This window comes from Lepidochelys kempii, chromosome 6, assembly GCF_965140265.1.
Source record: "Lepidochelys kempii isolate rLepKem1 chromosome 6, rLepKem1.hap2, whole genome shotgun sequence".
Lineage (NCBI taxonomy): Eukaryota > Metazoa > Chordata > Testudines > Cheloniidae > Lepidochelys > Lepidochelys kempii.
Genome location: NC_133261.1, coordinates 6,136,777 through 6,161,468, shown reverse-complemented (window position 1 = coordinate 6,161,468; position 24,692 = coordinate 6,136,777). Strand labels below are relative to the sequence as shown.

Sequence of the window (24,692 nt, the reverse complement as noted above, 5' to 3'; positions counted from 1 at the left end):
GGAGCACGCAGACATGTTCCCAGCCTGTCATGGCACCTATGGTGAATCCTGCTCCAAAGGTTGGCTGCCCCAGGACTCTTATCCACCTTGTGAGATGCTAAAGGGATTTGGAGCCTGGTTCTGGGCAATTGACAAGGGCTCTGGTGCTGTTGGTTTTAGGTCTTTGGAGAGATCTTCATGGAAGGCAAGAAAAGATCTTTCCTCCAGGCGATGCTTCTGGCCATCCATGACGCCCAGCTCCGTGTTTCCAGTCTGGGCTGGTGCTGACAGATTCCATCCAGTGGGAAGTTGGCCAGCTGATAGGGAATGAGGTAATCAAAGAAGGATCAATTGGGGAGGGACCCCCAGGGCCTTTCACCTCCAGGCCCTAGTATCATGTTATCCCAGCCACCACCTGTTCTGGGAGAACTGGAGGAGTCAGTCAGCAGAGGCTGCTGAAGTTTCCCATTCCCCTCAGCTACTGTCCAAGGCGTCATCTTAACAACAGGGGTGGGGCCCTTGGGAAAAGTGTCCTCTCACCCCACAGCACTACTGCCCAGAGCCTTCCAGCCCCTCAGCTGGATGGGGAGAGGGAGGCTGAGGGGATTCTGGGGAGCGGAGTTTAATCCCCGGCTGGTTTGGAAGGTAGAACAGCTCTCCCAGTGGGGCTGAGAGGAATGGGACAGGAGTTCATTCCACAACGGTCGGAGAGGGGTTGGACGTCACTAGGGAGGAGACAAGATTTCATCTTGGGGGTTGGGTGAGGGAATCCGTCCCTCAGACGTGGGGAAGGTTGGGGTGGAAATTTTGCTGGTTCCCTTTGCCGTTAATGCCCTTTGTTGCCATGCATATCAGAATCTTTGACTGATTCTTGTTCTCTTGCAGCAGGAGGAGGTTACAGTGATGATAATGGCCCACCTCTTCTATATCCAGTGCTTGCGTCAGGTGCCCAAAGCTTGGATCCCAGGGTCAGAGACATCTTTGTCATTTTGCTCTCCTTCTTTTATTCCTAGAAAGAGAGACCCCCCCCCTTGATGAGGGGTCTCTAGGGATCCAGCTGGGCAGGGCCTAGGAGAAACTGTAAGTCATCCTGGTTCCCGCCTGCATGCATCACCCTGTCCTGCCCTGCCCTCCTGTTCTTCACTGTTGACTCTGGCTTGACCGTTGGCTCTGGTCTCTGATTATGACTTTGGCGTGACCCTTCTTACCTCCAGATGTTGGCTACCCATCCTGGTTCCATGTACTCCTTGCCCTTCTCTAGCCCCGCTCCAGGCCCTCCACCAACTCACTCCAGCATTGCCTTCTCCTCCTGATTTTCCTCAAGCACTCGGACATTGGCTACCCGGCTTTAACCCTCGGCCTCTATCTGGACTCTGGCTTGACATTGACTTGGCTGATCTTTGCTCTCTGACTATCCGGCTACGACCTTTTGCAGGGATTTAGACTCTGGCTCTGGTTCTCCTTCTGCTTTTTTGATGGACTCTGATCTTGGTTTGGACCGTGGTGTGTCCCTGGACCTTGATTCTAGCACCACTCTCAGCCTAGGTGCAATCCTGCTCCTCACTGCGACCTGCACTCCAACCCCTGGGCCTAATTATCGGATGCAGCATGTGACATTAGGTGGTGCAACTTTTTGGAGAAAAGCAGGCTGTCTGCAAGTAAGTGGCCCGTATGCAACAGGGACACACCACACCAGGTGTGAACAATGACCTCACTACATGAGCCTAGCCCGATGATGTCCCTCTTGGAGTTGCGCAATGGAAATGACTGAAAAAGTCGGAGGTTCCTTGAACCAGCTTCCGCCCCTGGACCTACTCCACCTTCTCGACTCGGACACCCGGCATTCCTGATCAATACCCGGATTACATGGATACCTTTGAAAGAAAAGGGGACTCGTTGCCCCTGCACCGGGACGATGACTGCTCTCTTGACCTGCAATCTTGGTTGAAAGTTGCCTTCACTAGTATTTACACATTGGTGGAACCAGAATTAGTGGCTCTCCCTGTGTACAGGCCAGAAAACCGGCCTTAAGCATTTATGAGCAAATAAGCGTTTTCCATGGGTGCCCAGGCTTTTTGGGGAAGAAGAAATGTGGGACTCTACTATACCTCTCTAGACAATCAGCCCCTGAAAAAAATGATCGCTTGGAACCATAACCCCCTGCTGGGAATTCTACAATTGTTTGCTCGCAGGAAATCTGCAAAGTTGTTCATCAAACTTCATCTGCAAGGATTTCCAATCTAACGCTCATTTGGGCAGGGCACAAATAAGAAGACAGATTTCAAAGCACACTATGGACATTTTAACTGTCCGATATACCATTTGAGCTAACTAATGGTCCCCTGCCTTTGAAACACTTCATCAGTGATGTATTTGGGGACATTGTGGATCCACACAGTGTCACTTATTCAGGTGACAGACTTCTTTTTTTGGAGAACCGAGAGCAGCATGCGCACCGCACCTGAACCTGGAGAGGTTTCGGCAGCATGGTCTCAGCACAGAATTGGAAAAGCGTACCTCCGGCCAACTCTCCACAGAGTTTTTGGGGTATGTCCTCTCCTCAGAAGATGTTACGATTGATCCAAATAAGGTGGAAGCCATCCATAGATGGGACAAAGTTTGAAGTCCTCAAGAAGACCAGCACTTCCTAGATTTCACCCGCTTTACTGCTGCTTCGGCCCAGGGTTCTCAGAGCCAATAACCCCCACGAGAGCTCTCCTCCACATAATGGCCATGTTCGTTTGGTTGGCAAAGTTCCAACAAGCTCGCAAACAGCTCACAACTGCCTTCATCTCTGCACCTATTCGGAGGCTCAGCACTCATCCTGGAAGTAGACGCATCTACTATGACCACCAGGGCCTGCTTCATTTGCTGGTGCCAGATGTGTGCTGAAATTCAGACTTAGCTTGACTGATGTGACTTCTGCGCTTTCACCAAGGCACCACGCACCAAACTCCTTAGCATTTCAGGCCTCTGGAGACCCTGCCCTGACCATGGGCAACCACTGCCAGGAATTTTACCGAATCAAATGGCCACATGATGGAACTGACTCTCATAGATCACCTGACCACGATGGCGCGCTTCATCCTCTTCTGAACATGTACCGTCAATTGAGAGGACGGATCAGTTTCAAATTTGCAAGGGCCAATGAAACCTTTATTTTGCTAAATGTAGATTTCCCACTGATTTCATGTCATGCTACAAATGACTTCTTCGAAATTCCAGCTATCGACCTGGGTCAACGAATCCATCACATGCAACAAGAATGAAGGCAGCCCCTTCAGGACAATAGGAAGGAGTTCAGATAGTGTACGGGCTGCTGATAACAAGAGGGAAGCCATTTGCTGAAGGGAGGTACAAAGTCCCTGGCACTGACCAAATCCCTAAGCCCTGGCCGTGGCAGCAGTTCCTGACCCATCCCCTTTGCTGACCTTCTGATAACATCTTCCTCCCCTGGATCTAGGGAGCAAACTCTGGGTCCCTTCCCTCACTCTGGCACAATCCGTGCCCACAGTGTCTGAGCCCCTCATCGAAAATGGGACTCTCCTCCCTGGGGGGCGGACTAGTACCCCATTTTACAGACAGGGAATGAAGGTTGTGAAGTGACCTCTCCAAGGTCACACCGATCAATGTTGGTGAGAGCTGGGAATAGGACTGGTTTCTACAGGAGTGCCCTCCCCACAGGGGCAGCTTTGCTTTCTGCCCTTCGTCCTCTCCTTCCCTCTTGGCCCGTCTTCAAAGGGGGCTCTGAAAGGGAAATGAGCAGGGGTTTCCTCCCCTCTCTGTCTTCCAGGCACTGGGATCTGTCCATGTCACCTACAGCAATGCAGCCTGCAGCTGGCCTAGCTTGGGGAGCCACGACCTTATCCTGTGAAAGCGGGAGGTGATGGATCTCAGGGATGCTGAGATGGAAAACCACATACCTCACCTGGAGGTAGGAGCCACCCATTCCCAGGTTGTCCCGAGGAGCCACAATTCCTCCAGCAGCTGGGGAAGGGTACAGTGATAAGTTTATCAAAGGTAGGAAAGGATCATGTAAGAAGAAGGTCTAAGAGAAGAGAAGAGTGAGCTAGGCTCTGTATTTGGGCTTGGCAGGGCTCAAGAGAAGGGACAGGGGCTGTTAGAGGGTAATGGATGTCAGAGGTGGGGGCAAGGCCTGAAAAGTTCAGCTACGTTAGATCAATTGTGCCAGAGAATCACCAGTTGAGGTGACTGAAAGCTCTGAACTAGGGCTGGCCAAAGTCATCCTCCTCAGATAGCAACATCCCAAAAGTCTGCAGAAGCTCAGCCTCTGAGGTGAATGCTGTGGCCCAAACCTCTCTGCTCTGTACCTCAAAGGATTCCCACTGGCTGTTTCAATCCAGGATGAAAATTATGCCAAAGTCTCTCAGCACCTGTGCAGTGAAGTGCCACTTAAACCCGCTGTGATGCACTGACTGTCTGCACAGGGTTGAATTTCACCCATTCAGAGAGTAAGGAAATAATTGTCTGAAGGCCTTTTTCTGCTCAGATGTGGTTCTAGGGGGAAAGAACCATGGGGATTTTTAACCTGTATGGCTCCCGGGACTGGTGCTGCAATGATGCACAGAAGTGCTGATGCACTGGATTCCTCTCCCCCCCCCCCCCGCTATTAATCTACTCTCTTCCTCTCTTTTGACTGGTATTGTAAGGGCACCCCATGCTTCATGGGGGCATTCTTGAGTGGGCAGATTGCATCAGACCTGCACCGGAATAAACAATAGTGAATGAAATATGCAGACACTAAAGTTCTGCAGCCAAATTCTCAGAAACTTACCTCTTCAATGTAGAATCAGGATTTTGTGTTTAATTTATTTTTTGAAGGTGCTAAGCAGATGCTACCCTGTAATAAGAGGAAACAGAAGCAAAGACGGAAAGAATGTTACTTAAACCAATGAACAGATGCAGAGAGTGGAAACACAGCAAAGCAAACAAATGAATTCTGTGAATAAATAACCTGAAAGCAAATGGAGGAGAAAACCTCATCCGGGTAATTGTGGTTCTTGGGATAAAGATCAGGTTCCTGGTGTGTAATCTGGCTGAGATCCTGCCTTTTCCCTGGATCTCAGACCTGGGCTTCACACGTCATTCTCCTTATTTTATTCCGAGGGAAAAGGATCCCCAAAGGAGGTGTGAGGATCTTAGACTCTAATGTCTGCAAGAAGCTTCAGCCACCTTTACTGGTAGAAGTCACTGTCTTTCCTACAGTGCCACGAGTACCCTTTCTGCTCTCCAGGCCTGCTCCCTGCAGCAGGACAGAGACACCCCTTAACTCCCCGAGTCCTGATTTCCTGCCATTCATGGGGCTGGGGGCTTGCATTGCCCCTACCCCTGCCATCAGATACTTTTCCAGTGGGAATCTCCCTAGAACAGGGGAGAAATCTGTTCTTCCCTTAGAACCAGTCTGCTCAGTAAATCAAGCCACACTGACCGCATCTTGGCTGCTTTGTTTATCCACGATTAGTGGTATCTTTGGAAATGCCTTCATGTGTGGGGGAGTGAGGTGGAGCGGGGGATACGGAAGCTCCAGCAGATTCCCCTGAAGAACACCACCCTGTCTTTCTCTGGTCAGGCTCGGGTTCGCCATCCATTGTGGAGGTGAAGACCAGAGGGGAGCTGCTGGATTGACTGTGATATGCCATGTCCTTGTGTGGATGAAGGACCTACATCTCAGGGATGGCTAGCAGCAGACATAAGACTTGTGTCCAGGAATAGTCTGAACAACCTACACTGATAGGTAAGTAAAGTCATGGCCACACGTAGACTCCACAGGAATTGGGGGGGATTGAACCAGGGTCCTTCAGCACAAACTCTGCTCACTCATTGTCAACCAATCCAGCTCCACCCACTAGACCTCACCCCCTTCCAGAGTCACAGAACACAGGAGCCCTAAGTCTCAGACCCGTGCCTCACATCACAAGGCCACTAGGACCCAGAGTGTAGAAAATTGTGTCTGCTGCTGGTGCATGTGGATTCTCTCTGCTCGAGATGCACAGAGAGGGTGGAGTGCTGTGCTGGAGGAAGGAGGGCACAAGAGACATAACAGGCAGGCAGGAGAAAAGGTGAGAGAGAATGACAGAAAGCAGCAGGAGCTGCAGGGAGAGAGAGGAGGAGGAGCCTCTTATGTACCTCTCTAGCATCCCCAGGAGCCTGGACTGATTAACCCCAGCTTCTCAGGGAGCTTCCTGTTTCCTGCTGCTTACCTGAACCCACTTGAGGAGAACAGGAAGTCAGCTTTGAGCCAGTTAGGCCCTTAAGACACTGATTTCTTCCCTCACTCAGGCCCTGCTACCAGCCTGCTTATTTGTCCCCTTCAACTGAGTGTTGAGAGCCACTATAGCTGGCACAGAACAGCAGTCATGAGTGAAAGAAGAAAACGTCCCTCTGAGGCAGCATTCAGAAAAAGAGAAATGCTTCTTTTACTTTCTTTATCTAAGCAGGAAGGAGCTCTCCTGAGATATGTAGACACAAATGTTCACGGTGAGCCTTCCAGTCCCAGTGAGGATGTGAGTGGTGAGGAGATACCTGATCTTCCAGTTAGTCAGAGTGCAGGTGACCTGGCAGCTACTGCAGCGTCCCTATCTGCATCTCCAGTGGATGTAACCATGCACGTTCCTGAAGAAAATGTAGATCAGAGAAGAGTGTGGTGGAGGCGCAAGAAACTGCTGCTGCTGATTTGAGTTCCTTAAGTCTACATGATCCAAGACTGTGGACCCACTTGAGCAGTAGCCTGAGGGACTTCCTTGTACTGCTTGGGCCACAGCAAGTGAAAAACTTCATGTTCCCAAAAAGACAATGAAAATAGTAGTTCCCATCCAACACATTACTGGCATGAAATCCCCAATGGTGACAAAGTGGAGAGGCCAGGACTTATGTATTCAAAAATCGAGAATGCTGCACACTGTTTTTGTTGCAAACTCTTCCGATCTAATGTTCCAGCCATGTTGGGTTCTACAGAAACAAAGGACTGGAAAAATCTGGCTAGAAATCTGGTGGAAAGAGCTTGAGATGAGACTAAGGCTAAAGGCCACCATAGATGATCAGCATCAAGAGAAGATTGCATCAGTCTCTCTCTACTGGCAAAATATTCGGAAAAGGCTCATTGCCATTGTGAGAATGCTTGCTACATAAAACCTACCACTGCGTGGCATTTCAGATCAGCTCTATGTGCCAAACAATGGAAACTTCCTTAAAATTGTGGAGCTGATGGCTGAGTTTGGTGCTGTACTCCAGGAGCTTCTAAGAAGTGTCATCACCCAAGAAATGTACACACACTACTACCTTGGAAAACCATTCAAAATGAGATCATACAGTTACTGGCAACAAAAGTCAAATGGGAGATTGTGGGAGATCTTAACTCAGCAAGATATTATCCTGTTTTCTGGACTGCACACCTGACATCAGCCATACGGAACACATGCCTTTAATGGTGACTGTTATGTGCAGGCCACAAAATCTCACCCACCTACTCCTGCAATAAACCTGTCACCTGCGTCTGAGCTATTGAAGTCCTCAAATCATGGTTTAAAGACTTCAAGGTGCAGAGAAGCCTCCAGCAAGTGACCCGTGCCCTATGCTGCAGAGGAAGGCGAAAAACCCCCAGGGCCTCTGCCAATCTGCCCAGGGGGAAAATTCCTTCCTGACCCGAAATATGGCGATCAGCTGAACCCTGAGCATGTGGACAAGACTCACCAGACAGATACTAAGGAGAATTCTTTTCACGGTAACTCACATCCCATCCAACATCCCATCCCAGGCCACTGGGCCCCATCTACCACAAATAGTCAAAGATCAATTAATTGCCAAAATCATGTTAACCCATCATACCATCTCCTCCATAAATTTACCAAGCTTAATCTTGAAGCCAGCTAGGTCTTTCACCCCCACTGCTTCCCTTGGAAGGCTGTTCCAGAACTTCACTCCTCTGATGGTTAGAAACCTTCATCTAATTTCAAGTCTAAACTTCCTGTGGAAGTAAGAAAAAGGGATTTAAGTGCAGCCATCTTAGTTCTGTTGAAAACAAAGCAAAAGTCAGGCTAACTCTAACGCAAAACTTATAAAGGCAAAACTGGTATAAGCGTATAAAAATTGCAAAGCAAAGCTGGTTTTAACCTTGTCTTAAAATAACAATAAACTGTAATTATTTAACATTTTTGCCACAAATAAAATATAAAAAAGTATAAACAAAACAAAGCTTTATTATTACATAAATAATAAAAAGCTATAAATGCTTGCTTTACATTGTTTATACTTTAAAAATTTGCCTAAGGACACTCTGTCCAAACGGACGTCTTCCTTCTTGCAATTGCCTAAACATAAAACTGTCTCTAACTTGTTGCATCCAAACTAAAAGTAAGAACTTGTTTTCTTCCACTATTTGGTGCCGTGATTCGGATAGCAATGCCCGGCTAAAACAGCAGCAACTATGACAAACCGTTCCCCTTCAAACCCCAAAGCGCTAAACAAAAGGTAAAAAACCTTTAAAAATCTATACTGGGGTATAAAAACAAAAACAAAACAAAAAGTAACCAAGGGGCCGCCTGTCCCTTTGGGCTCACCCCATGCAAATTTATTCATTATGCATCAAGGCCAAATGCAAAGTGGTGCTGAAAAACTTTTTTCCGCGCCCCAATATGAGGTTGAGGTCAAACCTAATCAACGCTAAAAAAATTTGCTGCCTCAATAAGGGTGTATTACGTCCAAACTTAAAAGATTAAGGTTACAGTTTAAAAAATAGCATCTAAATATAAAATAAATAAATAAATAAATAAAAGTAAATAATAAATGTGTAAAAAGTAAATGCCGGTATCTAGGTCTGCGACTTAAGCTAACTTCAGGCAGACCAGGGCCCTCACTCTCTAAGTAAAAAAGTTCTAAACATAATGTGTGGGGGGGAGGAGGGCGGGAGCCAAACCTCATGACCCAGCAAACAGTGCAAAAAAGTAAAAGCCTTTCCTTCTTATCAGCTGCTACCCCGCAAACCCTTTCCCTAAAGTATGTAAAAATCTTTTTAGCTTATAAGCCGCAACGCAGCAAACAAAATAAAATAGTTTCCCCAGTTTATAAGACGCTAAGTGAACAAAATACTCCCTTGTGTAATTAAAATTAAAATGTTTACAAAATAATCCCTCTAAACGATTCCCACTAAAAGGTACCATCAATTTAAATAAAATCATACACCCCAAAAAAGCTACAAAAACCTCCATAAGTCTCAAGTTGTTAAGGAAAAGTTAGCACATGTGACTCCATTTTGGTTTGGGGCCCACCATTGTTTAAATGCCAGCATATCATACACCAGGAGGAGTGATCCTTAGATACTGAATCCCTGTGAAAATCCTCCTCCTTGTCTCCAGCCTGCCTTGACTCCCAGTATCTGGTTTTTGTCAGTCCCTAACTCCCTGTCTCTTGGCCTTGATGTGAGGCCTCCCATCCTGATAATAAAGGTTACTGATGCATGGCTTTAGGACCATGCTGTGTAATTAACATACTGGTTTAGCACGAGGAATGCACCAAGCAGGGATAGGTGGTAGATAAGAAAAGGGTTTGTTTATTGGCTAAGGTTTCATATGCACGAGGGCAACATGCTTTGCTAAAAAGTATATAACCTTTGTATAATCTGTATTCGGGGTCCCCTCCTGGCTAGCAGGGGGGCACCACGCTCGAGCGTAATAAACTTAGTGTCTTTTGGGAACTCTGCAGTTGTGAATTTTGTTTCTGTGCCTCAGCCTAGATTCGAACTGTGCATGACCTATCAGGTATAATTCGTAACAGCATTTGTGTGCATGTCCACCCAGGTGTAATTCGTAACAAAGTGCAAAAGCTAAAAAACTCCCCGCCCCAAATTAAAAACTCAAGTACAAAATTTAAAAACTAAATGTAATGCAACCAAATGCCTCCCTACCCAAACTATATTGTTAACCCTCTCAGCTCTTTCATATTCCCAATTAGTTAAAGTTAAATGCAAAAAAAAAAAAAAAAGCAGGGGGGCGGTGCACGGGGAAGGCTTAATTTAAAAATTCAGTTTGGCCTAAAAATATAAAAAAGCTGCCCTGCATTCAAAAATCAAACAGAGACCAAGCCAAGCACAAAAAACTGCTTTCAGCCCCAGCTGGCTGTAAAAAAATTATAAACACTCATAAAACAAAAGCAAATAAGTTGCAAAACTAAAATTACATTTGCAAAGATTGGCCGCCCACTAAAACCCAACAGTCTGCCTTTACAACCCTAAAGCCAGAATGGTTTGAAAACGCTAAAAAGGCCACAAACAGCCGGCCTAAACTAAAATACCAAGCAAAGATCTCTAAAAGAAATGCCCCCAAAAACCCAGAGCATAAAAATCCCTCCCAAAAGGAAAAGCAAGTTACAAAATTTTGCAACGTACCTCTGAACAATCTATACACAAAACAACCTACCATCCACCTCTCTCTCTCTCTCCTACTCCTGGGGCTGGCCAGCCCGGGCAGCGTGTGGACACGTATAAAAGTGGGTCAGGGTTTAAGTATTACCATTTTTTCTTCCTTTAAGTAACATAAAAGCAGTTCCCGCACTCACCACTGTGTTATTTTATTATTAAAGATTTAAAATTCAGTCACAGGGTGTGTGCTCTTCATCTCCGCCCCTGTGATCCTGTGGTCTTAGCCTAATTAACTAAGGCACAAGCAAATTGGTAGCAAAAAATCTGAGACAGTTTAAAAAAAAATTGAAAGGGAAAAAGCCCTGAACAGTGCACCCCATCTATCTGTTTTATCCTTGTTATTTCACGTTTGCTTTGTTTGGCACTGTTGGTATTACAGGTTAAAAATTGCATAATTAAAAATAAGCCCCACTCTCCATTGTAGTATGCCTAAAAACCAAAAAATGGTTTAGCATTCCTCTCTCCACCCCAGGCTGCAAACAAAGGGTGCAGGTGGGTCTACCCCAAGTCATAGCAAAACTAAGCAATAAAAAAATAAAATAAAAAAAATGTGTACCCAACAACTCAAAAAAATGAAGCAACTAAAAGCATAAATCACTATCCAAGCAGCAACTCAAACCTCCGCCCAAAACAAGTTGCAAGCCTTAAAACAAAACTTCCAGGCAAAAAGAGCAGAACGCACACTCCTGAAAGCCCTGGCTAAGCAAGTACCAGCCCTTCAGGAACATGTGAAAATTTAACCATGTGGGCTCAGCATATGCCTCAATGGCCGTGTGTCTGCCGTAAAAAACATGAAACAGTGACAACGCCAATTGGCCATGCGTTCTGCCCAGGTGGCCAGCCTCACACGCCACCACTCGGGTAGCCCTTAGAAATAAAAAAGTTTCCAAAAAAATAACCCAAAGAGGTGGGGGCTAGTTAAAAAGTCCACCCTCCTTGCTAAAGTGGTAATAAAACAAGGCTTGTGCCCATAAAAAGGAACGGTTCAGCAAAAAAAGCAAAATCGGGCCCAAGCAAGCAACACAAAATTGTTTTTAAAAAAGTTAAAAACTTTAAAAGCATAGCTAATTACATTCATCAAAAATTTAAATCCCTAAATCAAGAATTAAAATCGTAAAATCTAAGTTGTGTCATTTTAAACAATAAGTAATTTTAAAAAAACTAAAGTTAACTATATAATTGTTAAAAAAATTAAGCAGTTAAATTTTACAAAATGCTGAAAAAAAAAAGAAATTCTTGGTTTTTTTGCAGCCAGTCTAAAAAAAAAAATTGGTCCTTTCCCAAAAAAAGGTCTGCAAATAAATCCAGGCAAAAAAAAACAATTTAATTAAAATCATTTAGCCATAAACATTTTAGTCAAATGAGCTAAAATACATAAGGGGTTTTATTAAAACCTAACTGCCCCAAGAAAAAAGTGGGAGCTTAAAATGGGTCCAAGCAGCCAGAAAATCTGCAGAACACTGCCAGGCATTAATAAAATGTGTTAGGTCTCTGTATTCACAGGTAAAAAAAGTCCTGCTCCAAGAAACCTCAAACAACCTTCCATTGGTTAAAAAACAGGTAACTGGGTCTACATACAGGTCCATCAAACACAAAACTGCCCTGGCTCCACCCTAAAAAGGACCTTAGCAAGTCCTGCTAACTCCCAACTATGTCAGGAACTCACTGCCTGAACCCATGCTTATCCCTGCAAAAAAGCCCCTCGGCCTCAAAATAACTCCACTTCAGCTACTAATCAGCCTGTCCCTCCTTCTGGTATTGCTTTTCCTCCTTCTGGACAGCAAAAAACAAACAAATAAACAAACAAAACCAACAAGGTGAAGTGCTAGTAACCTCTCCCTTGTCCACTAATGAAATTACCACACAGCCAGCATTTGCTAAAAAAAACAACCCACTGCAGGGTAACGTGCTGGTAACCTCTCCCCTGCATGGTACTAAACCACAACTGCTTCAAAACAACAAACAACAACAACAACAACAAAAAAGGTCGCTCTCCCAAAACTGCCCAAATCCAAAAATTCCTAACTACAAAAAAAATTAAAAAGTAACCCTGGTAAAAAAACAAAAAGTATACACTGGCCAAAAGAACCTTGTAAAACCCATGCTTAAAAATGTGGTATTAATTAAATGTGGGGGTTTATTCCACAGGCTGCGCCCTGTATTTTTAAATAAGTATCTTCAGCATGTATTGTCCTTTCTGATTGGCTGTTAAATAACAAATACCAAAAACACCTTGTTGCCACTGCCCCCGCCATTTTCTTCACTATACTATCACCCCGTAACACATCTAAGTACAGACAATACCATAGAGTCTAACATCCAATGGTCAAGGCCTTCCAACTTTAGTAACTTATTTAAACATGAAGGATGACCTAATTGATCTGAAGGATAACCCAACACTCTCTCAAATCTTGGGGGACAGGCCAGTCCTTGCTTACAGACAGCCCCCCAACCTGAAGCAAATACTCACCAACAACCACATACCACACAACAGAACCACTAACCCAGGAACCTATCCTTGCAACAAAGCCCTTTGCCAACTGTGCCCACATATCTATTGAGGGGACACCATCACAGGGCCTAATAACATCAGCCACACTATCAGAGGCTCGTTCACCTGCACATCCACCAATGTGATATATGCCATCATGTGCCAGCAATGGCCCTTTGCCCTGTACATTGGCCAAACTGGACAGTCTCTACGTAAAAGAATAAATGGACAGAAATCAGATGTCAAGAATTATAACATTCATAAACCAGTCGGAGAACACTTCAATCTCTCTGGTCACGCAATTACAGACATGAAGGTCGCTATCTTACAACAAAAAAACTTCAAATCCAGACTCCAGTGAGAAACTGCTGAATTGGAATTCATTTGCAAATTGGATACTATTAATTTAGGCTTAAATAGAGACTGGGAGTGGCTAAGTCATTATGCAAGGTAGCCTATTTCCCCTTGTTTTTTCCTCCCCCCCCCCCCCCCCCCCCGACGTTCTGGTTAAACTTGGATTTGTGCTGGAAATGGCCCACCTTGATTATCATGCACATTGTACGGAGAGTGGTCACTTTGGATAAACTATTACCAGCAGGAGAGTGAGTTTGTGTGTGTGTGTGGTTTTTTTTTTTTTTTTTTGCTGGGGGGGGGGGGTGAGAAAACCTGGATTTGTGCTGGAAATGGCCCACCTTGATTTTAATACACATTGTAGAGAGAGTGGTCACTTTGGATGAGCTGTTACCAGCAGGAGAGTGAGTTTGTGTGTGTGGTTTTTGGAAGGGGGGTGGTGAGAAAACCTGGATTTGTGCTGGAAATGGCCCACCTTGATTTTCATACACATTGTAAAGAGAAAAGGAGTACTTGTGGCACCTTAGAGACTCACCAATTTATTTGAGCATGAGCTTTCGTGAGCTACAGCTCACTTCATCGGATGCATACCGTGGAAACTGCAGCAGACTTTATATACACACAGAGAATATGAAACAATACCTCCTCCCACCCCACTGTCCTGCTGGTAATAGCTTATCTAAAGTGATCATCAGGTTGGGCCATTTCCTGCACAAATCCAGGTTTTCTCACCCTCCACCCCCCCACACAAATTCACTCTCCTGCTGGTGATAGCCCATCCAAAGTGACAACTCTTTACACAATGTGCATGATAATCAAGTTGGGCCATTTCCTGCACAAATCCAGGTTCTCTCACCCCCTCACCCCCCTCCCAAAAACCACACACACAAACTCACTATCCTGCTGGTAATAGCTCATCCATTCATGCTCGCGTGTGCGTACACACACACACACACACACACAAAGCCAGTGTAATACATAGGCATAAGGCCTAGTAATTGTTCAGTTGCTAACACCACATAATTACTGTGTAATAATTAATCTTATTCACTGATAGCATTTTGAGAGTCAGCACCACTGTGCGGTAAGTGCACCTAAGGTTTGTAAAGCTTCAAGCCTGTAGGGGAGTACCTGTGTGGTGTCGCTCACCTAAAAATTATTAGGCCTCAGGATACACAAAAGAAATGGCACGAGAGAAGGAACCAGCAGAGGCTGTCCAGAAGGCTTTAGAGCTGATGGTCTCCAGGTTAGCAACAGTATGGATTCTCCTGTATGTTTAAGACCTAGTTGCTGTGTGGGGTTGCTAGCCCCAGAAATATTAGGAATGAGGCCTACATGGCTGTACCTGTGCGATGTTTCTGGGCCAAAGATCTTTATGCTTTCAGGGTTCTTTGTGCCTGCGACATGTACTCTTCAAAAAACCTGTCAAATGGTGCCAATAGTGCAGCAGCAATTTATAAAAGCCAACAACATAATAAAAAATCAGGGCAACTTAAAAACGGCCACATGTCTTTTTACTAAAGCAGAGTTAACCCAAGCACAAGCTAGAATGGGTAAATTACATGTTATCTCCACCCTTAGGTTAATAACCCAAAAGTTGTTAATAAAAATAGTATTAAATATCACGAAGGCAAAAAAAAAATTGCAGTAAAATCTGTCATGTTCAAAAATTCAAAATTTCCTAAATAACCAGCTAACGGCCATTGAAAGTAACCCTAAGCATCAGGCTTGGCCCACGGCCCTTACTAGTGCTTCAAAAATGCCATCTAACTTGTGGCCATAAAAACAAACTTAAAAATGTTCAGGATAAAGTTGCAAACACTCGCAGTGCTCCTTCCAAGCCTACGGGCCGGTTAAAGGGGTGTGGGCTCCCACATAACAAATCCTGCAGGTCCGTAAAAAAAACGCATATAACATGAAACAAATATTCACCGTAATATTTAAAAAATTAATTCCCCTGGTATGCCGAGCCAATTTATAGTCAGTGCTCCTAAAATAACACCCAGTTTTTAAATAAAAATAAAAAGCCAACAAACATTTTTGGCCTTTAAAGCCCCCACAGCCTCAGTGCGTACAAAAGCTAAAGCCAAAAAAAATTGTCACGGTTTATAACAGCGTTTGTTAAACAAAGTAGAAAACAAAAAGCGACCCTAACAAAACACCTGCTCTTCCAAGCTAATTACAGCTGTGTAAATGTTAAGGTCACCATTTTGCAAAACATACATTTTAATTTCACCACTGCTGCAAAAAATCATTATCTATTGGCCTGCAAATAAAATCCTATAATTAAATTTAAGGCTTTAAATACCCTTTAATTAAGCCACCTTAATACCCGACTAATTCCAAAACCTACACTCTCTCCAACCAAAGCTTTAGAAAAATCTCTAAATTACAAGGCCAAATCCATGTGCTTCAAATTATATATCAAATTAAAAAACATGCCTTTCATACCGTCTATAAAGCATTTATCTTATGGACTAATCATAATGTATGGTGCTATGTAACTAAGGCTACAAAATAACCCCAGCATACTATTACAATAAAAGCAATGTTTTTGTTTAATTTAAAAATATGTTGTTATAAAAAAGAACAAAACTACCTTTCATGTTCATACTAATTACGCATTATCGTTACATCCAACCAAAAGTTATGGGACTAAACCTGATCCTTTTAATCTAAAATCAAAAATACAAGGACTAAAAAATAAAAGTTTAGAAATGATGGTTGTGCTAAAAGCACTAAAGGGGGGAGTGTCAAAGTAAAAAAAGAGTATTTAAGGGCAGCCATCTTAGTTCCGTTAAAAAAAAAAAAAAAGCAAAAGTCAGGCTAACTCTAACCCCTAATAACATAAAACTTATCAAGGCAGCAAAACTGGTGTAAGCAAACAAAAATTGCAAAGCAAAGCTGTTTTTAACCTTGCCTTAAAATAATAAAATGTAATTGTAGTAAAAAATGTTTAAAAGAAATAAAATATTTTTAAAAATGTATAAACAAAGGAGAGCTTTATGTGAATAAAACAGTATTAATACTTGCTTTACATTGTTTATACTTTAAAAATTAGCATAAAAACAGACACTCTGTCCAAACGGCTGTCTTCCTTCTTGCAATTGCCTAAAAATAAAACTCTCTCTAACTTCTTGCATCCAAACTAAAAGAATGAACTTGTTTTCTTCCACAATATCCATTTGTTCTTGTGTCTACATTGGTACTGAGTTTAAATAATTCCTCTCCCTCCATGCTATTTATCATTTACCTAGATTTCAGTAAGGCGTTTGATATGGTGCCACATGGGGAATTATTAGTTTAATTGGAAAAGATGGGGATCAATATGAAAATTGAAAGAAATAAGGAATTGGTTAAAGGGGAGACTACAGCGGGTCATACTGAAAGGCGAACTGTCAGGCTGGAGGGAGTTACCAGTGGAGTTCCCCAGGGATCGGTTTTGGGACCAACAGCAATTGTCCTTTAAGCCAAATGCCAGAGCATCTTGCCAATTCTACGTAGTGTCACAGACCCTCATTCGTGGATCTTGAAAACAGCAATTTCTAACATTATATTTTCTGTACGTAGTCCAATAGAATGTAACGTCACATGGAGTAGCTGAGTCAGAGAACTAAGGATAATGATACAGAGAATTCATTTTGCCATCTGCCGTTTATTGGTTAAAATATAATAATGATTATAATTACCAAGCAAAAATCTTCCTATATAACACCCTTTTAAAGGCATCATTTACCTCCTTGTTTCTCAGGCGGTAGATCAGGGGGTTCAACATGGGGATCACAAGGGCATAAAACACAGAGGTAACCTTGTCTTGGTCCATCAGATAGCTGGAACTGGGTCTTAAATATATACATATCAGCGTCCCATAAAACATAGTGACGACTGTCAGGTGGGAGGCGCAGATGGAAAAGGTTTTGCGTCTCCCCTTGGCAGAATGGATTCTGAGAATGGCCACGAGGATGCACATGTAGGAGATTAGGACATCCAGGAAAGTAGTCGTGACAATTACAGTCGAGAAAGTGAAAAGTACAAGGTCAGTGACCTGGGTGTCGGAGCAGGACAGCTTCAGCATGAGGGGCTTGGAAGCGGTGATACGCAATCACAGCCAGGAGGCGACATTCACTGGTCACAAAGAAACAGACGAAGAATAGTTGTGCCGCACACTCAATGAAAGGAATGGTTCTCGTCTCTGCTACCAAGGTCATGAGCAGCCTGGGAGCTATGGCTGTGGAATATCCAATATCTACAATGGACATCTGGCTTAGGAAAAAGTACATGGGGGTATGAAGTCGGGTTTCAACCATGATTAACGCTATCATCCCAAGATTCCCCATCAGGCTGACCACATACATCACTAGGAACAACATAAAGAGGGGGATCTGTAGATCTGGATGATCTGTGAATCCTATGAAAATGAACTCTGTCGCCGTGGTGTGATTTCTCTCTGCCATTTATTCCAGAAACTCTCTCCTCTGCTCGTGAAAAATAAAAATAAGGATTACAATTAATCATGGGACAATAAAGTATTGAGTACAGATCCCTCATAATCCCTGTGATTGTTCCTGTGAAACAGTATATAAACATAACACGTCAAAGGACACTCCTAGGGAATGTTCTCTTTGTATTACCCACATGCTTTCCATTAGAGATAGGATATGACCCAGCTACAGAAATATTGTGTATTCTGTGTTAATATGCATGAAACCATCCAGTGGGTCAAATCTTCTATAAAATAAGATATATATAGATTGGGAGTGTTTAGTTTAGAAAGGAGGCAAAAAATCTCCTATGAGTGTACGCAAAAAATCAATGCCATAGAGTTTATTCATGGTCATTGATTTTCTCTTCCTAATCCGAACGACCTCAAAGGGCACAAGGGATGCTCAGTGCCCCTTTTATATAGGTGCCTAAATAGACATTTAGGTGCCTACTATGAGGCAGCCCCAGCGGAAAAGTTTGGTATCACTGTCTATGTAGCCTTAAAGTGTCACAGTCCTATTGGAGTCAGTGTATGTTTTACAGACATTCTTTCTCACCATGTGCATTATTTTTCCTCCCTCTTACAAATCCTCCCAGAGGTACTAACATTTGTAAGTGGTATGGACTGTAACTGATTCTATGGTTACTTTTGACTCTCAGATTCCCAGAGCCTAGAAATGAGAAAATGCATCTCCTAGGGATAAATACTAAGACAACCTGTGGAACTCCTTGCCAGAAGATGTTTTGAGGGCCAAGACTATAGCAGGGTTAAAAAAAGAACTAGATAAGCTCATGGAGGATAGGTCCATCAATGGCTATTAGCCAGGATGGGCAGGGATGGTGTCCCTAGCCTCTGTTTGCCAGAAGCTGGGAATGGGCAACAGGGGACGGATCACTTGATGATTCCCTGTTCTGTTCATTCCCCCTGGGGCACCTGGCACTGGCCACTGTCAGAAGACAGGAGACTGGGCTAGATGGACCTTTGGTCTGACCCAGTATGGTCGTTATGTTTCTATGGAATTTCACTGCCACATTCACCAAGAGATGCTCAAAAGATAATAATAATGACATTTCTTACCAGTCATGGTGTAGGTGTACACTCAGTAAATTCCATTGTGGTTTGTATTTGGTGGAGGAAGTGATGGGCTGGTTTGGCTCCCAATAATTGTTGAGGAGATGTCAATTCCAGGAGAGGCAAAGCTGCTTTTGTAGTGAGCCAGCCACTCCAAGTCCCTATTCGACTCCAGTGATGCCATCAGAGGACCCAACCACATCAGCCAACCATCAGGGGCTCATTCACCTGCAGGTCTACGAATGTGATATATCCCATCATGTGCCAGCAATGCCCCTCTACCATGTACATTGGCCAAACCGGACACCTCCTCATCAATTATTGGGAATGGACCACATCCACCCTGATTGAATTGGCCCTGCCAACACTGGCTCTCCACTTGTGAGGGAACTCCCTTCTCTTCATGTGTCAGGATAACAATGTCTGCATCTGTAATTTTCACTCCATGCATCTGAAGTGGTGGGTTTTTTACCCACAAAAGCTTATGCTCAAATAAATCTGTTAGTCTTTAAGGTGCCACCGGACACCGTGTTGATTTTGTGGATACAGACAAACATGGCTACCCCCTGATAGAATGACAGAAGAGATCATTAAAATGTCTTTGATGTCTCCTGGAGGCTGGGGATAATAAATCACAGATTCCAAAATAGAACAGCTTTAAAAGGAGAGATCGAGGGAGAACCACACCAGAATATCGCATATTTCAGCAACTACAGTGGCCACAGGAGAGGTGGGAGACCCCTGGTGAAATCTCTTCTCCTTGGAGGTGGAAGGGGTAGGCATCTGGATGCTCAGAAAGAAGTAGCAGTGTGCATCCTCAGAGGCTGAAACAGGCACAAAGGTGCATTTACTGCAAGAATGTAGGTGCCAAGTGAGTTTAGGCATCTATGGGGTTCGGCCTCAGCTGAGAGGGGATTTCAGGAATAGCAATGGGGCATGGTTCTAGACTGAGATGCCCAAAGTGGCAATTCGATTTAGGAGTACAGGTTTCATCTCTGCCACGTGCCAACACTTAGATCTGGCCTACAGCCGAAATTTCGATTTACAGGTGTTGCTATATCTGTTAGGGATGTGCTTCTCCTCTGATATACTGGTATAAGCATGAGTGTGGATGAAGTTATATCAGTATAAAGGTGCCATATACTGAATAGGTCCATAGATTATAGGCCAGACAGGACCATTGTAATAAGCTAGTCTGACCTCCTGTGTAATACAGGCCCTAAAGGAAATGTTGAAAGGATCAACTCAGGTGAAACCCCAATCTGTACATCTCCACCTCCATTAGCAAGGATCATGGACTAGCCATTGCACCACAGAGCTACCTATCGCATTGCATTAGTGCTTTCTCCCTAGTGCTACCCTAGAACAAAACACCTTTACCCTGCTGTAGCTGAGTCTATTCTACAGGGCAGAGCTGAGTGAAATTCAGAATTTCCATGCCATCGGAAAAACTGACTTGGGATGTAAACAAATGGTGACAAATCAAGGAAAAAAGCTCAAATATTAACATTTTGAACAGAATGGAAATTCTGAAAAATGTCCATCTGCAAATGTCAAAATCTTTGGTTTTCAAATTTTTGATCAGCATGAAACATGTGGACGTTCCAAAATTGAAATGCTTCCTGTCGGTGTATTGACCTGACTTAAAAGGCTACTGCCTGCCTCAGATTGAAATGTATTTAGTTGGAAAGTTTCAGCCTGTTCTGCCATTTCTGAGACCAAAGCTAGGGGAAAAGACATTGTTCTACCCACATTAAAAAAAAAAAAAAACACCCCACCGCAGATGACTTTTCCTCTGAAAAGCTCTGGTGACCCCAAGCTTTGCAGCAGTGACTTGAAATTTGACAGGGCGCTGCCTTATGCCAGTCTCATGAAATTCTGCCCAAATTTGACCCTTTAAAAAATTGCTGCTCACACAGGATCAATCGAGATTTGCTAGAGCTTCCCAGTTTAATCCCCCCAAGAGTCCATCTGCCCTGGGCAGGCAACATCCCAGGGATTCCAGGGGCTGAGCAGGGGATTTTCCCAGCAATTCCAGTTCTGGGCTGTTGCAGGGTCTCAAATTGGGCACCCAAAATTAGTGGCAAGTTTTGACCTTAATTTCTCTGTGCCTCACTTCCCTACCTCACAGGGGCATTTTGAAAATAAATTCACACACTACAGTGATAAACACCCTGGAAAAGCATATGAGCAAATTATGAATTCTGTCTCCAGAGCAAGGCTGGAAGAGTTTAAATAAGGCCTGGTGTAGAAAGGATCTGCAGGGCCCTCTTAGCTCCTGCCAGGCTGACAAAGTCCCTAGGAGACCCTGGGGTTCAATAATCACTGGGGTCATTCATTTACAGGTTCTGTTCCCACCACCTTTTCACCATACACAGCTTTAGGTTCCATGTCAACCTGGGAAAGATGCACTATTTCTGCCTCTACTCCCTTACTCTCCCCCACTTTCCGCAGCTGTTCTCCCAGCCTTTTCTATAGCCCCAGGCTAATTGGGTGGATAAGTGTCTCCCATTCACCAACTCCGTGCAGGTTTTTCTAGCCAGCTCCAATTTGCTTCCCTTAATGGGAGCTGGCCTGACAGAGGGCTGAGTCAGCAGCTCTTGCCCAGCTCTCCGTCACACCTGGGCCCACACATTGAATGATGAGGCTAAAACAAAATACTGAACAGCTGCTCACAAAGTGGGCACTTTCCATTCTCTGCACTCAAGCTGGCTGGAAACTTTTTTAATAAAATGGATTTTCCACCACAAATATGGATTTGCCAAATAGGAATCTTTTAATTGGAATGTCTCAGTTTTGATTCAACATTTCTCAGGTTCAGGGTGGAATTTGTGATTAAACTCCAGAGACATAGAGAGAGCAACTCCAAAATAGCCAAATCCCAGCTTGCAGGGCACTCACCTGGGATGTGGGAGACCCCTATTCAGGTCACTTCTCTGCCTAATTAAGAGCAGGGAAATAGATCTATGTTTCCAATATCACAGAGGAGTGCCCTAATGTCTGCCCTGTTTTGTACTTTATGGTGCATCTCTGTCTCTCAATATCTCCTGTTGGGTGAATAATAAAGGATTCATTGGGACACACAAAGAGAAAGTCTATCTTGATAGCCCAGTGATTGTAAGCCTGATCTGGGATGTGAGAGACCCAAGTCCAAGTGCCTGATTTGGAATGGGGAAGAAGGAGTTGAGATCAGCTTGGTGGGGGAGATAGTGAGTTTGGGGAGAGTTAGGTGTGGCCCGGGGAAGAGCATCCACAAGAAACTGTGGGTTTGCCTAGAGGGAAGAGAGCTATGGGGAATGGTACTGCAGGTGATGGACATGGATGATGACAAACGGATGCACCCCTTTCTATAAGTGTTACTAGAGTCTCTCCAGCATCCTTTCTCCCCCAACCTTTTCTGTGGTGGTCAAGTCATCCTGACCCACCAGGCAATTGCTGGGTGGCATTTTGAGTGGTAGTATCTGGGGCTTATCTGGAGGGCCAAGTCACATTAGTGACTGTCAGCGAGTCTCCCTGGAACTGTTGAAAATCCACCAGTTCATCCCTTAACCTAGATGAGTACCCTAACCACTGGGCTACTGGTTATTCATGGGTCAAGCTTCTCTATCTCTCACTTTCTGTGAAGTTTTTCCAGGAGACCTGGTTTCATCCCAATGTAGAATGGGAAAATATTTTGAAATCTTGAATATCAGGAATCAGGAGACAGGAAATCCTTTCCCCACCTCTGTACCCACTTATAATATTACCACTTAAAATAATTATCCTTTAAAACAATTGTCAAAGTTAGGTTTTTGGGCCTACACCACTTCTGTAGAGATTGAGGAATACCCAAGCTGAAATCACACCTTGGAATGGCGCATAGATATACCCAATGAGGGGGCGGGGGGGGGGATGATTTTTAGAACTTCTTACTGTCCTTATGTTAGCTATTACTTATGGTCATCTACATGTATTATTGCCCTTTGGTACTCATGACTCTCTAAAGTTGAGCAGATCTTTCCATTTAATATCTAGCCTTCAGGAAGAAAAAAAGACTTTCAATGACATGAATGTCTCTACAGGTACGCATTAGCCCTGCAACATCTTTCTGCTGGGGATTCCCAACGTTAGACACAGATCATTTGTAGGACTTTTGCTTTGAGTTTCAGTGGTGCCAAGTGCCATCAACTCCCACTGACATTGATGGGAGCCAGAAGAGAAAACCAGTGTAAATGAAAACGTTCTACACCATTCGTTATTGTCTATACATTTACAAGAGATGATTTACCTCCTTTCCAAACTAATCTGATTTAACAACAGAGAGGGTGGGCAGGAGAGACATGGATGGCAAAGCCCTGTGCCCTAAGGGATATTTCTGGCATGGGAACGATTCAGATTTGGACAGTCTCTTGTATTGTGGCGGAATCTCTGCACATATTTAATTGAATGCAAAACAATGCACAGTGTTTTGTTTCTGTAAGGAGACAGTGCAGTAGCTCCAGGGGGAAGTGTGTGCATAACTCATAATACATTCCCCGAGACACACTGTTTCACAGGAGCAGTCAGAGTTGTTACAAGGAATCTACACATGCTCCCTTTTTGGCTCCAGTTTATTTGCAAATTTAGATTTCCCACCCATGCTGCCTCATACCATGGTGACACAGTTGATTTTTCTGGGATTCATGGACCACCCAGAGCTGCAGGTCCCACTCTTCATGTTGTTCCTACCGAGCTATGTTATCGCACTGGTAGGGAATCTTGGGATGACTTTTAATCAGGATTGACTCCATCTTCACACCCCTATGTACTTCTTCCTCAGTAATCTGTCCATTGTCAGTGTTGGTTATTCCTCTGTCATTGCGCCTACGGTGCTCATGACTTCTGTAGCAGAGAGTAATAGAATCATTTCATTCACTGAGTGAGCTGTGCAATTTTTCTTTGTCTGTGTCTTTGTGACCAATGAATGATGCCTCCTGGCCACCATGGCCTCTCACCGATTCACAGTCATCTGTAACCCACTGCTCTAGAGGGTCATCATGTCCAGGAAACTCTGTGTGCTGATAGTCGTTGTGTCTTTGTGAATTCAACGGCCAGAACAATTTGTATATTCAGCTTGTCTTTCTCTCACCCCAGGGTCAGCAATCGTTTCTTCTCTGGCATACCTCCCCTTCCTTAAGCTGTCCTGCTCTGACATACACAACACAATGATGTTATTCATTTCAACTTGTCGACTATATTTGTCAAGATTACTATGCTAGTTCTTCTAGATAGTCTCTAATATGTACAGCCTCGTCACCACCTGTGGTCAGATGTTGGCTGCGTGTGTGTTCTTTCAGTGTGCTGTCCCAGCTCTGTGGAGATAGCAGACCTCAATTAAACAGCCCAATAAATCCACAGACTCAATGTTCAGTGAAGGCACCTGGCCAGGTTTACTGTCAATAGAGCACAGTAATAGCATCTGGATGGATAGTCAGACCTGTATGCTTGTGTCAATGGACGCAACTCAGGCATTGGTGGGACTCTCCACTGCTCGCTAGGCTGGCCAAAGACACTTCCTCTGAGATACATCTTTTTACACAAATACAAACAAGTGACATATTGCCCCTGACGTATCAGAGTGACACTCTCTGACGTATTAGAGTGCCACCCATTGACGGATACAAGGGCTGCCCATTACCTTGTACATGTTGGTTTGATTAAAACATCTCTATCCATCATGCTGTCATCCTGACCTTATCCTTAAGATGGGTCAGCGTGCTCCTGGTATTTCTGGGGCATGTGTTTGGTATCGAGGTGTTCTGGTACCGCCTTTCTGGAATGTGCTGGCGTATATATACTTGTGCCTAGCTCTACTTAAGCATGTGTGATTCTGCAATATCAGCCCTGTTCTTGCCAGATTCTGTGAA

The 24,692-nt window shown here is 44.1% G+C and overlaps 1 pseudogene; it reads right to left on the bottom strand.

Annotated features, from left to right (window-relative positions):
* Positions 1-16,938: 16,938 nt before the first annotated feature.
* On the bottom strand, positions 16,939-17,707 carry LOC140912785 (olfactory receptor 5AP2-like; annotated as a pseudogene).
* Positions 17,708-24,692: the final 6,985 nt, after the last annotated feature.